Below are 7,245 nucleotides of genomic sequence, written 5' to 3'. Positions count from 1 at the left end.
CAACGGTGAAATGTGAAATGTCAGGTCGTGCATTATATTTTATTTTTAATTGGTCTTTCACTTCTGCATTTCTCATGTAATAGAAGTTTTATTTTTGTCTTAAAAAAATCTTTTATTTTTAATTTATTTTTATTATTTTTTAATTGGCCATTAACTTCTCAACAGATACATGAAAAAACTGTAAGTATTGTATTTTATTTTTAATTTTTTAATTGACCATTAAATTGTATCGTGGACAAAGATCGTGATGTAACAGAAGTTTTATGCTTTTCTTACAAAAAAAAGCTTTTTATTTTTAATTCATTCCTTTTATTTTTTTAATTGGCCATTAACTTCTCAAGAATAAACACGTATTATTTCTATTAATAGAAACTTATATTTTCTTAACACTCTAGTTTGTTGACACGTGTCAAACTTGCCAATTTATCATGTTTGCTTTATTATAATGTATAGATTATTAAGAAAGATGTTAACAAAAAATAATGTGTTGTATTATTTCGTAGTGGGTGAACGTGGCTTTATTAATTGATCAAACTCCCTATATATGTGCCTATTAAATAGTACTACTAATAAAAATAATTTTATAAATGATAAAATAAATTTAATAATTAAAAATAACAAAATAAAAAAAAAAATCATGTTGAGAAATCGGTATTCAAGAAATCGATTTCCCTTCTTTCTTTAAAAAAAAAAAACTTAGTTGAGAAAGTGTAGGAGCAAGAACTGACTTCTAAGAGAAAAAAATGCAACCTTTAAAATCAGTGGTAGTTTAATATATAATTTAAAAAGAGTGGTATTATGGTATTTAATTATTATTTTAATGGTATAATAATAAAAAAGCCGTTATGAATCCTTGGTGTAATCTTGAAATATGTTCATGTCTATATCGTAGAATATGTTATTAGGCCGTTAGGTAGCTTTGAATTTTCATGTTAGTTTCACTGTAGAGTGGTATCTTAGCATCTAATCTAATAAAAATACTTGTGTAAAATCTTATCACTCTCATGGTTGTATTTGTTTAGCAATGTATTGTGTATCTAAACTCGAATTTTGTATTTTTTTTTTTAATGTTGATACATGCAATGACTATAGGTTTTGGATTTTCATTTTTTGGGTACAATAATTGTACAAAAATCTAAAACACGAGAGTTTGTGTGACTGCTTTGCTTATATTTGTAGAGATGCAACTCACTACATCATTTCTTTCATTTTTGATGTTGTCTATCTATGTTCGTAAGTAAGACATAATAGTGACATTTTTAGATTAAATTTGGGTTCAATTATAATAGGGCCAGAAGTTTCTGCCTAAATGTTTGATTGACGACGAGTTTGTGAAAATCGTGGTAGCTCTAATGTATAACTTTTCTCAAAATCAATGTGATTCAGTAGAACTCAATTTAGTGATACTTGTGGTGTGATGGAAAAGAAATTATTATGTTTCTGAGGAACTACTAACTAATTCTTACGAATTTAAAAACCTTCTTGGAACTTATTTAAGTAACATAAAGTTATTAGATATGTACATATAATGGAAAATATGGAAACAATTTTCGTTGGAGTAATAGAACAACTTATAATAGGTTGCTTTAGGGTCATTGCTTATAATCATGTGACTAATTTATTTTCATTAGATATTGCTCCAAAGTTTTGAGAAAGACATAATGAAAGCTAACATCTGATTTTCTCTTCAACAATTTTTTTTCTTTGTCGGTTTAAGATTCTCTCTACATCTCACGGGCTTCTAACATGTATTGAATACATTTCTTTCATGACCTTAATATTGAGAAGAAAAGCATTAACTTTTTTAAGGTGTCTTCGTGGCTAAATTGTGTGTTTTATTTGCTGATTTTGTCTGTGACTTTTCAATTGTGAAACTTTAAACAAATAATAATGCTTCTTTAAACCTCTATATTTGTAAATTAAACTGTGTGTAGCTTGTTTTGTACTTTTATACATTCATGTCAAATGTTTTTGTTGTTGTTTGTGTTGTTATTATCAATTATTAAATAATAAAATGTGATTTCTTTAAAGTATCTTTACGATTGTTTTGTGAATCTACTTTATGACTCTTGCACGTTTTATTTCTTTATGCATAGTGAATCTGTTTTGTTTAAGGTTAATCTTTTTTTTCTGTACTAATTTGAATTATCTTCTTTATGTGTCTTTGATTCAAAATAGCATATGCTTATCTTATTTAAAGCAATGGATAAGTCATGGATTATGAAGTCACACACATCAACTGAATAAGATTAAGGATAAAGGGATTTATTAATTTTTCCTTTCGAGATGAATTAGAAAATGGTAAAACTATATACCCTTGTAAACGTTGTGGTTTCAAAAAACTGTAGAGTAGAAGTGTAATGTATGATCACTTAAAGTACAACCCATTTTCAAAGGATACACCTTTTGGGTACATCATGAGGAGTCCATAGGAGAAATTAGTACTATCTCACCTAGTAGTGTTTCAAATATAGTTCAATACACAATTGTGGTTGAAGATTGTTTTTAGAACATGATCAACAATGCTTTTGGAATTGGAGATCATGAAAATCAAGTACCTGTTGAATCAAATGTCAGTTAGATAAAAATTAGGAAAAAAAAATATGTTCCTAAAAAATTAACTCGTCAAACTGATGTCAATTAAGTCATTGTCTAAAGTATAAAGACGGAGAGAACCGTTGACTTGTACTTCTGAAGAATGTCATCATTTTTATTTTGAGTGAATTTTAAATTCTGGTCCATGGTGGACCGACTATGAAAGTTGTCAACCTTAGTATTTGCCATGCTTGTAACATCAAAACACCATCATATGTCCCGAATATGTAACTTGGTTGGTGAGCCAAGGGATGCAAAGGAATTATAAGAATGAGGATTCAAATTCAAACCCGGAGACTGACCTAACTACTAAAATAGAAGAGAAGAAATGAGAGTTCGATTGCTGAGCCAAGGAATACAAAGGAATCATAAGAATGAAGTTTCAAATTCAACCCAGAGACAAACCTAACTACTATAATATAAGAGAAGAAAGGAGAGTTTTTAGACTTGGAGAGATATTAAGGCATCTACACAACTAGTGAGATGATAGTTTCAAAAGAAGAATGAAACCATATATATTGTATTAAAGATTGAGATTAAAATCAATTGATTGACTTCAAGTGATTAATGAGTGTTAAGAATGAATCATCCAGAAAAACTCAAGTTCAAAATTAACTGAAACAATTTTTTCACCGTACTTTACTTATATTTTAGTCGAATATTAAATTATTAAAGTCCAATTCCTTTAAAATTGGAGAATTAATAAAAATTGAGAGAAATTTTTCACACCACAACATGAATTTAGACGAGATATGCATTTAGAATAACCTATCTCAAACTTACTGTTAGAGATCTTCACACTATTCTTAATATATATATATATATATATATTAAAAATTGGCTATAAATAATAACCTAAATATTACAAAGAGAACGTGAAATATAATACTTAATTTGAAACATGTATATCTTATTAATTAGATGAATATAATTAAAAGATAATAATTAATTAAAACTGAAAACGAGTCTTGAACTACTTATTTAAATTTAAAAGGCTGGCATTCATAAAAGCCTTGTGGGTCATGGCTGAGAAGTCTTCAATATAAATACATTCAACTTGAAGCAAATTACTCAAAATTAGAGAGTATTCATACCCAATCCTCTTCTTCATAGAGACTATTTGAAACACATGCAATTTAATTAGGAACGTTTCAATATATTATTACATTATTTGTAGCTATTATCTTCATCATATGCTACTATATTTTGAGACACAATAGAAATGTGCTTATACCAAATTGGCCAATTATTGGCATGCTACCAGCAGTTTTACATAATCAATCCAATATTCCTGTTTTTGCTACATCAATTATGAAACATCATGGATGCACTTTTCATTTTAAAGGACCTTGGTTCACAAATACCAACTTTATCCTCACCAGTGATGCCATGAATGTGCACCACTTCACAAGCAAGAATTTCAGCAACTATGGGAAATAATCTGATTTCCATGAGATTTTTGACTGAATTTTAAATTTTGGTTCATATGGACCGACTACGAAAGTTTTCAACTTTATCAAACACATTTCAACCCTCCTTCTCATGTTTGCACTTTCATCACGAGCTAAGGTTCATAATTGAAACTATGAAAAAGATGAAGAAGTAAAAAAAGAAAAAGGAGAAATTAACCAAAGAGAAACATAATTCAATTTGGTTGATCACCAAAAACCATAACTAATCTTCAAGTGTTACAAGAGAATAGATAACCTTAACCAATAATTGATTTTCATGTGTTACATGAGGATAGATAACCATACAATATTATATACAACGGCGGATCTTGCACAAAATATTGGGGAGCGATAAATATTAACTAAAATATTATAACTGAAATTCATAAAAGTCATATAGTTTTATCAAAGATTCAACACAACATCAATACAAAATAAAAATATAATATGTGAAAAGAGACATTTACATCAAATTAAAGTTGTGTCATTCGTTCTCTTAAAGCCTTGAAGTCATCGATAATTGAATCAGAACAACGTTTTTAGCTATTTCTTTTTCAAAATAAAGCATCATATTATCAGCAAGAAATTGATCCTCCATCTTGTTACATAGTATTTTCCTGATAATCTTCATTGTTGAAAATGATCTTTCTATACTAGTTGTAGAAACCAGAAGAGATAAGATAAGACGAATTAGCCAATCAACCAAATAATATGTATTTGTTTTCCCTGTTTTTTTTAGAGCTTCACATAATTGAGACATAGTCGACAAGTTATTCAAATCTGGATGACTAACAACGTCAAGAATAAGATGTTTCAATTGAAATCTCAAATTAATTTTCTCTTGATAATTAAATTCCAGAGAATAAAATTTATTTACAAGAGCACATATATTTTCCATATCAAATGCTTTGTAAATATCTTTAGGAACCAAACTATTGGTTAGACTCAAAAACTCCATTATTTGCGCACAAAATATGTGATTCATTTCCTGCAATTGTTGATCAATTTTAACACAAAATAGATCCACTTTATATTGTTGACCCACTGTGATGTGATCATGTTGATGACGAGCACACCCTTCACGTTCTGTATAAAAATAACATTACAATCAGGGAAATCAATATCATGTTGCTCACAATATAATATCACATTTTTAAATAAGTAATCAAACATCTCTCAACTTTTGAATTAATTTTTTGTATTGTTGACTAATTGCATTACATTAAGTCTATCTTGAGATTTTGTTGTAAAGCTTGACAAAGGTGATCTGTAATTCCCTTAATCTCTTTCATCATGTGCAAAATCAATATGAACTCAAAGGATTTCATAAGCTTATGAGCAACATTAGCATTACCACATGTAGAATAACTTGTTTAATTTCTTCTAATATCTTGAAGAACCGCACAAGTTGGATTATACAAATTTATCATACTACAAACAGAAGAACAATGTGAGCTCCAACGAGTATCTCCGGCTCGTTTTAAATTGCAAATTTGATTTTGTCCACTACTACTTTCAATTTCACCAATCTCCAACCAAGTTGAAATCTCTTCTAATATGGCACTTTGCAATTCATCACGACGCTTACTAGAGGAACACACAACATTGATAATAAAAATTAAGTGTTAAAAGAAATCATGAATAGGAAAAACTTCTCTAGAAGCAGTAACCAAAGCAAAATGTAATCTATCTGCAAAATAATGTATATAATAAGTATAAGGACAATCTTTGAGAAATAATACTTGTAATTCATTCCACTCCCCTCTCATATTACTGGCACCATCGTACCATTTCCCAATGATATTTAAAACATTAAGACCATGCCGAGAAAGAACATCACAAATGGCTTTTTTAAGAATGATCGCCATAGTGTCTTTAACATGCACAAAACCAAAAAAACGTTCTTGTATAAATCTGTTTTTATCCACAAAACTCAAAATATTAGTCATTTGCTCCCTTAGAGATTCATCACACGATCCATCTACAATTATGCAAAATTTAGAATCCCCAATCTATTCTCGAATATAGATTTTATCACTTTACTAGACATTATATGCAAAATTTCCTTTTGAATTTTACGAGTGGTATTCTTTGAATTATAATGAGCATTCTCTTGCACTACATTTGCAAGTTCATTATTGCATGATGCTAAGAGTTTGACCATTTCAAGAAAGTTACCTCTATTTTTGATCTTAGTGATTCGTCGTGGTCTCGAAAAGCACAAGCTTGAAATGTGAGCCAATGAACTGAATCGATAGAGCTCTTTAGATGACGTCTATTTTTGCTGATTATATTGGCACTTTGACATTAAAGTCATTTATGATGTACATAGATTGATAGAACAAGTCTTGACATGCTTTCATTGCATTATTGTGAAATGAACAAGGATTCTCTCAAATATGTTTAAGAATAACACAACTCTTTATGAAATTGACCTTTCTCCATGCATCAAATACTTTTCTAGTGAAGATATCACTGGTAGGGTTCCTATTTGGTTTTATATTGAACAAGTAACAAATCAAACAATAAGCATCATCATTCGTCAAAGAGTACTCTAGCCATGAAGGGAAAATTTTGAACCAACATGTTTGAAATCGTCTTGGATGTCTATCTCCATTTAGGGGATATTTTTCAACTACACATTGATAGGGACACCAATTAAAATAAGCTCTTCCAAATTCTTCTCTTTGGTTCACTTAATATTCCCAAATTTGGAGAAGTTTTTCGGGGCCACGATCTAAAAAATTGACATCAAATTTATCCATGGTGATTTTTTGAATCTTACAAGGCTGCTCATATGGTTGAATTGTTTGATCACTGGAAGGATGTTTTTCAAGTGCCGATATTGAAGCTTTGCATTTTTCATCTTTGTCAGAAACTTTCTTATTGAAAAATGCATCAATTTTCTTAGGTTTAAACATCGTGTCATTCTTAGAAAAAACCATAAATTAATTAAAATAATCCATAAATTAACTAAAATAATTCACAATTAACAAATAGTATCACACCATATCATAGATCAACAATTAACATGTAAAACTTTGTTATAGTTTGTTAATCGGTAGTAGTTCTTTTCACTCTATTTATAAAAAAAAATTATTATTTAAGTAGGAAAGAAAAAGAGTAAGAACCTGAAAAATCTAAGAAGTAAATTGAGATAGTCTGAGGATCAAGATCAAGAAGCGATGTTAACGAATGG

The 7,245-nt window shown here is 29.1% G+C and overlaps 1 pseudogene; it reads right to left on the bottom strand.

Moving 5' to 3' along the window:
* Positions 1-4,519: 4,519 nt before the first annotated feature.
* On the bottom strand, positions 4,520-6,967 carry LOC101505998 (uncharacterized; annotated as a pseudogene).
* Positions 6,968-7,245: the final 278 nt, after the last annotated feature.

Source organism: Cicer arietinum, chromosome 4 (assembly GCF_000331145.2).
Source record: "Cicer arietinum cultivar CDC Frontier isolate Library 1 chromosome 4, Cicar.CDCFrontier_v2.0, whole genome shotgun sequence".
NCBI classification, from domain to species: domain Eukaryota; kingdom Viridiplantae; phylum Streptophyta; class Magnoliopsida; order Fabales; family Fabaceae; genus Cicer; species Cicer arietinum.
Note: the sequence above shows the minus strand (reverse complement) of the source record. Positions and strands in the feature narration are given on the sequence as shown.